Raw genomic sequence first — 10,916 nt, forward strand, 5'->3', positions numbered from 1 at the left:
GTATTTGTCAGGCTCTGTCAGAACCTCTCAGGAGTCAGCTATATCAGGCTCCTATCAGCAAGCATTTTCCAGCAACTGCAATAATGTCTGGGTTTGGTGACTGTATATGGGATAGATCCCCAGGTGGGAAAGTCTCTAGATGGCCTTTCCTTTAGTCTCTGCTCCACACATTGTCTCCATATTTTCTCCTGTGAGTATTTTGTTCCCCCTTCTAAGATGGACTGAAACATCCACACTTTGTTCTTCCTTCTTCTTGAGCTTCATTTGATGCAATTACTTTTAAAATAAGGACAAAATATTATTTTAGAAAAGCATCAAAATGTGTGTTTAATTAGCTGATAACTGAGAAAGTGGTCAAAGAAAGGCAAGGGAATTTTGTCCTGTAAGAATTAGGACTGAGGTGCTCCATAAACATCTGGCATCTGCTTGATATTGTATCTATGGTTAGAAATCCACATGATAGGAATTCAAAGGATCTTCAGGAGTCTTTGTTTGAGGTCGCAGCCAACTGTGCCCACAATGTAACAATATAATTGTGCTGAGATCTATATTAAGAAATAAACAGCATAGGTTCCAATGTGTATGCATGGCTATCTGTCAAATTGTGGATCCTTGGATATCCTTAGTGCCTCATGATACCTCTGTCCCAATTTCTCTGTTTTGGTCATTATACAGTCAATACAATTACACAATATAAGAGATACACTTGACAAGCAGATAGTCCATCACTAACCGCACTAAATCCACTTGGTTTAATGAAAAAGTTGATGATGTTATTATCAACAAGGTAAGGTGAACCCCATTTTGTATTACACCAAAAAAAAAATAAGGAATGATATTGAGGGTTACTCTTTCCTTCAGGGCATTGGGGTCTTCCATTTATTTATTTTAGGCTTTAGTCTATTCTTTAAGTCTTTCCTGTCTGCAACTAAACATTCTTTTTTTTTTTTTTTTTTTTTTTTAGAAAAAGAAGACACAAAACATTTTAAGCATTCACTTAATATTTGCAAATTTCCTTGTTTTCTTTTGCTTCCCTATGTTCACGACACATACCTGTCTCTTCAGGAGTCTAGAGAACTTCACTGTAAAATTTACTTAATGTCCCAACTGCTTCTTTAAGTTCTTTCTCATCCAATATCAGACCAGATATAAGCTATGTGGTACTGTTTTTTTAATATCTTAGGTTTAAACTTTCTTCTATATTTGCTTCAGTATCTGAATTTTACAGCATACTAATCAAGATAAATGCTTATTGGTGTTCAACATAATAATAATCTGTTGCAAAAAAAATCCACTTCTTTCCACTACAAATATCATTTTCTTCATTGTGTAAGTTCATAACATTTTGGAATTTTGGTAAGTTAACATTACTATGTGTCTTAGACAAGGTTTTCTATATTTGCACAAAACATCATGACCAAGAAGCAAGTTGGGGAGCAAATGATTTATTCAGCTTACACTTCCACATTGCTGTTCATCACCAAAAGAAGTCAGGACTAGAATTCAAGCAAGTCAGGATGCAGGAGCTGATGCAGAGGCCATGAAGGGATGTTACTTATTGACTTGCTTCCCCTGCCTTGCTCAGCTTGCTTTCTTACAGAACCCAAGACTACCAGATCAGAGATGGCACCACCCACAATGGGACCTCTCACCCTTGATCACCAATTGAGAAGATGACTTATAGCTGGGTCTCATGGAGACATTTCCTCAAGGGAGGCTCCTTTCTCTGTGATAACTCCAGCTTGAGACGAGTTGACACACAAAACCAGCCAGTACACTATGGTAAATGTTGTATTTGAGTTTTATATATAGTAACTTCATGTTATATTACTAATATTAATGCCAAATACCAATAAATGTGCAGTTACCAATAGGTTGGAAGATGATCTAAATATTTTTTCATGTTATGTATAAATTGTGCAATGGCAAAACACTAATGTTCAACATAGTTCTCTCTGTCTTTTCTAAAATGCTACTAAGTACATCTAAGCATAATGTTCTTTACTGTTGTTTCTTTAAAATAATTTTACAACTGCACCTATCATACTTGAATATTTATCATGTCACTCTGCTTCTAAATATACAATCTTATAATAATGATGAACCTTAAAATATAGAGTGTAAACCCAGGGGAATTAAAGTTCCTAATCCAACAATACATTTCCTTATAATATTTTAGTCGTTACAAAATTTTTTTCTTTCTAAAATGCTTTCTATTTTATTAGTATAGAAATTTTTTTGTAGTTAAATCTAGCACTTATTTAAAATGAGTCGAGAACATTTTACTATGAAGTTCTTGGAATTTGTGATGAATTCTGAATACCGTTTCACCAATTTTCTATGTCCCCAAACAGAGTAAGCTGTATAGAATTACACAGAAAAATCTGTATTTTTCCAAAATTCAGTAAAGTGTTAACCAGTCAGTTTGCAACTGAAGATCAGTTGTTCTGAATAACAAAACCATAATTTAATCTCTTATGAGCAGTAAAATATTTTAGCCTGACTTTTATATTAAATAATGAAATATATTCTGAAACCTTATTGTACTCATTTATACAAGCTGTCCTGAATTTTGCTCAAATATTATTCGGAAATAACATAATGTTATCAATTCAACCAACAAACTAGCATGAAAGAATGAATTCATGGAAATGTCTACACTTGCTAGAGATGAAATTCAGGCTTTTGAAAATGAGCTTAAAGTAGGTTCAAATAGAAGAAAACAGAGATGTATTTAAATGATTTTTAGGAGGTCTTTTAAATTATTTAAATGCAAGGTTGAAACAATGATCAAAAGAATGTTAAATACATTCCATATGTAGAAGATAAATTTTCTTTCTAAAAAATCTATTCAAATTCATGAACATTAAAGAAACTTTGAAAAAGAATTTGAGACTTAGTTGACAAAGCAAAAATATTTATTTAATAATGAAAGAAAGAGCCCTTAAACATAATCTTCTCAGGCAATGAAGTGTATGAGTTTTATATTAAACTATTATTATTTTAATCAATATCATTTACACCAAATTTAAATGATTGGATAAAAAATAACTCAAGACGATTCTTAAACTCATGATTTAAAAAGATGATTGCATAAAATAGTATGACTGAAACAAGAAAGCACTTTAAAATTAAAACAAGAGTCTTTCTGAAAACCATATGAACTTGTGAACCATTAGATCTAGTTGGTTTGTTTTATCTTAAATCTTCAAAGGTTTGTGAAAAGATGCCTAGAAATGTCCATAAAATTGAACAACTGTAAATTTGAAAGTAAAAGGACATGGAATTAATATTGTAATAACATAAAATGTAAATATTTTATTTAAGTTTCCATAATCTGTATGCACAAATGCATACTATGAAACTATATTTAGAAATTTTCTTTATTGTAATTCTTTAAGTCATGTGATAGAGAATATATTTTTATATCACATTAATAATATATTTTATTTAATCCTTTATACATTTTTGTACATTTTGGAATGTTTAAAAAATATAAATGTAGTTTTTATGAACATATAAATCTTCTCATAATTTCATAATTTATTAGTAAAAAGAAAGTCACTTTTAATATTCTTGTTATTCTTTGAGGATATAGATATCTTACAAAGTAAATATATATCATAGCTACACAATTTAAACAGTGATTTCATTTATCACAAATACAATAGTTACTTAAAAATCAATTCACATAAAAAGAGATATAATTTATATATATGTGAGTATGTATCTTCATTGGGCAAAAAATGTTGTAGAAAATATATTGAGGAATATAGGAAACAAAAGCTGTTTTGCAAGGTAAATTATTTTATATCTGAAACATTATAAAAATCACTAATTTGCATAGAGTGTAAAAAAGAGGTAACTGACAGTTAAGTATTACAGTGCAAATATATGAAAAAATTCATATGTGCCAAAGAAAAATAACGTTTTAAGAAAAAATATTTATTTCTGATAGATCTTTATCAAATTACAAGAGAACTAACGTGCTAAGGCACAGCTCTTTTAATAGTAAAGATAGTCTTAATTTATATTTGATGATAGTGATGACAGTAGATATTTTCAAAGTAACAATAAAAAGGTAATAAGGAACAAATTCAATATAGCAACAAATTATTTGTACATAATTTTGATAAGTTGATAAGAACTTTTTTTTTGTTTTGTTTTGTTTGTTTTACGTTATCTTGGCCACTAATTTTTACTTCTAAACCTCTGTATATCAACTTATCTTGGCCACTAATTTTTACTTCTGAATCTGCGTCTATCAACTTACACAAAGTTGCTGCTACAGTCTATGAAGAACTCTAAATATAAAATCTCCATGTTATTCTGCTAATGGGTTCCACTGAATAATTCATTGCCAATAATAATAAGAAAGGAACGCTATCCTGTAATCCTGAGTCATGATTCAGGTCGTAATTCACTTCTCATAAAGTCCCCCCACCCCCTTTTCAATGTACAAAACAATTTTCTTTCACTTTATTCATGTCATGAAGGAAAAGAGGTAGCACAGTAGGGATATGGGCACAAGCAGAAGCCGGGTATTTTTCTGTGTTCTCCAGGTCTGTGTCTTCAGGACAGGGCTGTAGAAAAGATGGAGAGACAGATGTTAATTCCCCATTACAGAAGCTGGAAAGTGAAAGAAAATGGTGTGAACAACATATGACAAGCTTTACAGACTCATTGTGAGTAACTTTTCCTGTTTTAATGGTTTCCTTATTAATATGTGTTCACACGATTTCATTGGAATTTATTAGTGAGCACGTGCATGCGCACACACATGCACATTCATGTGTTTGCTGCCATTCGGGGATATGTAGAGACAAAATATTGACAAGTGTCTTTTTTTATTGCTCCCTACTTTACCTTTAGAGAGTCATTTCTAATACAACCTGTTGCTCACCAATTGATTGAACTAATTGGTCAGCAAGTCCCTGTGAGACTCTTCTCTTGACCGCCCCACTACTGGCTTTTTAAAATGAGATGATCGGATTCTGATGTAAGGTCCTTATGTGAGGTCCGATGTGAGACATGGTAGGTAATTCACAGACTGAGACACATCTTAAATCTTCACTTCTTACAGTGTATATTTATTTCATGGTGTATATATTATATGATGTACATTGTGTGGTCCTAGAGTATTTGAAATACATTTTGGATGAAATTGTGTTACATATTTTATTTAGATTTGCATCCACACTTTGAAGGGTTTTTTTTTTTTGACAACAATAGAATTTCTCTCATTGGATTTGTGTATTGTGTTGATTTGCTAGAGATGTTGCGACAACTTATAAAAACTGAGGAGCTAAAACATTGGCGATATAGAATCTCCCTGTTTTAGAAGTTTGAAAAGAAGATGTAGATGTCATGAGGATTGTTCCAGTTGAGAACTGTAGAGTCTTACATGCTCATGGGTGATCTTTCAATTTTCTCTTATTTTTGGCATCCATACTCTTAGGGGAAACATTCTATTCTTTGCCTTAGTGCAAACAGGGCTTTTTCTTTGTTTATTTATTTGTTCGTTTGATTTGTTTTGTTTTTCCCTGTGAGCATCACCAAATTCATATCCTCCAGTTTTCACAGGGACATGTGCTGGCATAAAGCCCATTCTGCAGATTCAAATCATCAGAGTCATGCAATGAACTTACTTTTATATTCACAGGTAGAAAGAGCTAGAAATTCGACATATTTTAGAAGAAACAATTTAAGTCACAGCAGTTGTTAAAGTAATAAGGATTCTGATTAAATTTTCAGTCAAGGTACTGAGAATTTACCCTGTCATAGTTTCTCTGTGTCTCATTCATTAAAGAAAAGGGAGAGACTTGAGTTTTGTTCCCAGAACAACTGGCAGATGAGGATCCATTTACTTAGTTGAGAAGGGTGAGTGGAAAAACTTTGGGAGAGAAATCAAATGGTTGAAGAATTTTTTTAAAAAATTAAATGGAGTATTGGAAATAACACGGAGAATGATTTTATGTGTTTATAACATTCATAATCTAAATCATTAGATTTAGCATTAAGTGAAGTGACTAATAAAAACAACTCAAATAAAAGAAAAGTCTAAATAAAAATTTAAAAAAACCAAAACGTTAAATTGGCCAGAAAAAATTAAATAGCAAAAAATTAAATAAATTAAAGATGAAAGGGAAGCAAAAGAATGATAAGAATGAAACATAAGGAAAAACTAACAAAAAGGGAGGAAAAGGCAGATAATGCACTGAAATATGTTAATATAAACAACCAAACCTACACATCAGATTTAGAATGAACAGGCTTTATGTAGAATTATCTCCTATACCTTCAGTCACTTTTCATTAACATAAAACACATAATCATACATATAATATGTTTTCATGGTTATTTTGTTAACTGTAAGGTACATTTATTATTAATTTTATTTTGATGGAAATATATTTATGATAATGATTATCCAATCAAACTAAAAAAGCCAGTCAAGTAGGTTGCCCAACTATAAAAACTAATCTCTGCCCCTCATGTTGTTTTCTTTTTCTTATATGTATCAAACATACAAACAAACAAACATAAAAAGGTTTGAATCTACCTCAAGGAATACACATTTTTTTTTTTGCAGTCATGAAAGGAGACCTAGATAATGTAAAATTCTATAATTTTCCATCAGGGTATACTAAGTTAATGCTTGCCAATAATTATCACAATTGTATTATGCTGTAGAATACTGAGAAGTACTTGAAGCCCATACAATATCCATAGCTTGCATTTTCTAATGGACCCTTCAAGGAGAAATTACATATAAATGTCAAAGTGTTTTGAGAAAATTATTGTAGTCAGAATAAGGAGTATTTAGGTCATAAGACCCTATAGTTCATAGTCCACAGGCTGTTCTAGCAGTCTGTAGCATGATGCATGATAGCTTATATGACAACCCAAATATGTTAGATATATTAATAATATTGAATCCACATTTAAAAATTCCTCAGCATATGATTTTGATAAATTTCCAATATCTTGTATTTCACTTGACCTAAATCTTACTTTGAAAATTAATTGATACTGCAGTTCTTCCTCAAAAATTTTACCTATAGGCCATGCCTCATCATATGAGTCCACAGAAACTAGGATAAGATGAGTATACCCAATAAATGAATTTTTCCATTCATTGTTCAGTATTTCTTGACAAACACAGGACATGACATCCATTTTTTTTCTTCCACTGTTGTATCGCAAGAAGGCCATCAATACACGAGATTACAAGTTTCTTTTTGCTGGGGAGCTACCGACTCCTAAAAACATGTTGGCTTCTCTGAGAAAGCCCAGTACATCAAGTAAACTGTCTCATTCTCATTCCATTATTGAATAAAGATATAACCCCAATCTTTTTCAAATTGATGGCTTGATATTCATAAAAGCTGAAAAATACTGTAGTCAAAAAGGTTAAAGTTCAATATGTTTTTAGTTTAATAAGTTAAATTCATAGTTTGAGGGTAATGTGTCTGAAGAAGAATAATTTAACAACTTGAATTACTGCATTTCAAAATTTTAAAGAAACTGTGTCATAGAGCGGCCAAGAAATCTGAAGCAAGAGAAAAAATTTTACAAAGTGAAACACCCTGACTTATAATTATTTAAGCTAATTTTTCTACTTATGTTTAAAAATATCTAGTTTTCTTGGAATACAAATCATGTAATTATATTTTTTTTTTCTGAATCAGAGACTTTCTGTTGGCTATGCTGTCTTCAGATTGCACCAGTACACCATCATTATCAGTCAAACAAAGTATAAATAATAAGTCCTGGTAAAAGAACCCTGGCTGCATTGCCAAGATCTTCGTGCTTGGGTATAAAATACATGTTTGAATTTTGAGATGTCAGATACGTGAGGTGTCAGATATATAATTTTAAAGTATGTGAGACTGGAAAGAAAGTATCCAAAATTCAGAAGAAATTTTCTATTCAACTTTTCCTTTTGTAATACTAAAGATTAAAAAAAAAAAAAGGTGAGCTTTTTCTTAGTACAAAAGTATATGTATAAAGGAAAAGCAGATTTTGAGGATCGTTATGTCTATCGTTAGAGTAATCATTAATTCAGTTAGATGACTGATATTATGTCGAATTAAAAATCAGCATAGTTTCTAAATTTGTATACAGAAAGAACACGAACATTAGCAAAGTAGTGTATTATTGACTAAGGCCATTAGAAGCATGATAACAAAAACCAGTAGACAACAGGGATACCATGATTATAAATACAACATTTTCCTGTCCAGCAGGGCATTAAACAGGGCTCCAGGGAGGTCACCTGAAAGAGAGCTGGGGGATACAGGCAAAGACTCAAAGAAACACAGCTTGTCTGTAGGCTGATCAAACCATAATTTTTACCTTTTCACACAGGGGTTATATACACAAAAAGGCAGTATTGTTGAGGACCGCACTAGTCCCACGTTGGGGAGGCCAAAAAATGTCTCGGTCTGAGCAAAATGTTGAGGCCCGGGCCGACCCACGTTTGGGCGGCCACTGTATCCCTGCCCAAGCTGCCGCTCCGGTCTTTAGGTCGGGGGGTTCAGCAAGAGCGAGGGTGATGGCAGATTCTACCTAATGTTTGAGATTCGTCTCTGATGATCCCTCTATAGTCTCTGATCTCCGTCTATATTCTCTGATCTCTGGTTCTGTCTTCTATCGTCTCAATTCTGATCTGTTCTGTCTCTGCCTTTTATATGTCTCACTTCTAAGCCACTCCTCTAAATTACACCTTTAATCATGCCCTTAGGTCTTGTCTCTAACTCTGATCTCTATACTTCTAAGTATACTATTAAGTCACACACCTTTAATCTCACACACCTTTAATCTCAAAGTATCTAAACCAAGATTATCCGAGTGTTCTCAGCTGTTGTAGGATATTGTAATTTAAATCTCATGTCAGGGTATAGGGCTCAAGATGGCTGCAAAGCTGATAGCCGCTTTCTGCTAAAAGTAGGCCCCCAACACAGTATGTGGGAGAAGGAGATGATGGAGGAGCGTAAGTGTTTAGGGGAAGTACAGATATCTTCCAGAACAGAGTATCAGCTGGGTGAGCCTCAGGGGACAGGTCGCTCTGATTCCACCTATGATTCACTTGTCCCTATCTTAGTATTATCCATCAAGGTTACTTATCTACAAGGTTTATGATGGAGACCTGGCAGCTTTCCACTAAAGCTGCTTGTTTACAATAGATTCAAGCCGTCTGTTTCAAGGTTTTTTTCACAGAGACCCAAGACTTTGTGTTTGCAGGCTGACTTAGGCCTATAGCTGACTTAGGGCTTCAGGTATAAGCAAAGTGCCCCTGACACAACATCACCCCGAACAAGGTAATCTCTTGATTGTGATATCCTGCAAAATAATTTTATAAGGCAGATCGTATATACAACGCAAAATGGCACAAAGTAGCCATAAACTTCCCAAAAAGGAGAAACGGAGCATAGTGAGGAAATACTGGAAATAAGTAGAATGAGTCCCCAGCAGGACAAACTCCATATCCTGTAGTCACATGTTCCATATTCACTTAGACAGCTGTGACCCTCCAGCTCCCTGTAACACACATGGCTCCCGTGGCCTAGTTCCATTTCCTGTCTTCAGTTTTCCCTGGAAGATACCTCATAGTTCTGGCATTTCCCGATGATTGGAGCCACCAGAAGCCAACCTAAGCTTCACATTCATAGCTTTATACAATAGTCTTTACAGGCTCCTAGTCTCTTAGCGCCTTCTAGTAAAAGCTCCTGCACCAGCAGTTTGTCTGGCTCTCAACAACTCTCTGAAATTGCAGAGGTAAAACCCACAACCACTCATTCTTGAATTCATGGCTCTTCTAATGAATTCTTTGGGCTCTTCTAATGCTGGAGCCTGGTTGGTGCAGTTATGAGGGTAACCTTCTTGTGGACCCAGTACAGAGAGGGAGACATTTCCTCAACTATCCTAATCTTAACGATTATATTTTTCTTTTCAAGATAAGACTTGGCTGTAATATGATGTTACCTAGTGTTATTTTCTCTCCATATTTTATGTTTGTTATTTCTGTTTCATTTGCTCATTTTCAATATTTTCTCTCTCTCTCCCCTCTCCCCTCTCCCCTCTCCCCTCTCCCCTCTCCCCTCTCCCCTCTCCCCTCTCCCCTCTCCCCTCTCCCCTCTCCCCTCTCCCCTCCTCTCCCCTCCTCTCCCCTCCTCTCCCCTCCTCTCCCCTCCTCTCCCCTCCTCTCCCCTCCTCTCCCCTCCTCTCCCCTCCTCTCCCTTCTCCCCTCTCCCCTGTCCCCCTCTCCCCTCTCCCCTCCTCTTCCCCTCTCCCCCTCTCCCCTCCTCTTCCCCTCCCCTCCTCTCCCCTCCTCTCCCCTCTCCCCTCCTCTCCCTTCTCCCCTCCTCTCCCCTCTCCCCTCCTCTCCCCTCTCCCCTCCTCTCCCCTCTCCCCTCCTCTCCCTTCTCCCCTCCTCTCCCCTCCTCTCCCCTCCTCTCCCCTCTCCCCTCCTCTCCCCTCTCCCCTCCTCTCCCCTCTCCCCTCCTCTCCCCTCTCCCCTCCTCTCCCCGCTCCCCTCCTCTCCCCTCTCCCCTCCTCTCCCCTCTCCCCTCCTCTCCCCTCTCCCCTCCTCTCCCCTCTCCCCTCCTCTCCCCTCTCCCCTCCTCTCCCCTCTCCCCTCTCCCCTCTCCCCTCCTCTCCCCTCTCCCCTCTCCCCTCTCCCCTCTCCTCCCCTCTCCCCTCTCCCCTCTCCCCTCTCCCCTCTCCTCCCCTCTCCCCTCTCCTCCCCTCTTCTTTCTCCCCTCTTCTTTCTTCTCTCTCTCCCAGTGCTTGTTTTCTGAAGATCCAGATGTAAACTTTCAGGGATAGTTCTTTAATTTCTTATAGTCGTATAATAAATTTATAACTTGACGTTTGAGGAAGAAAATCACATATAAATGATGATATAGATGCTT

General features: G+C 35.7%; 1 pseudogene; it reads right to left on the bottom strand.

Annotated features, from left to right (window-relative positions):
• Positions 1–389: 389 nt before the first annotated feature.
• On the bottom strand, positions 390–879 carry LOC117720055 (rRNA-processing protein FCF1 homolog pseudogene; annotated as a pseudogene).
• Between the last annotated feature and the right edge of the window lie 10,037 nt (positions 880–10,916).

This window comes from Arvicanthis niloticus, chromosome 14 (assembly GCF_011762505.2).
Source record: "Arvicanthis niloticus isolate mArvNil1 chromosome 14, mArvNil1.pat.X, whole genome shotgun sequence".
NCBI lineage: Eukaryota > Metazoa > Chordata > Mammalia > Rodentia > Muridae > Arvicanthis > Arvicanthis niloticus.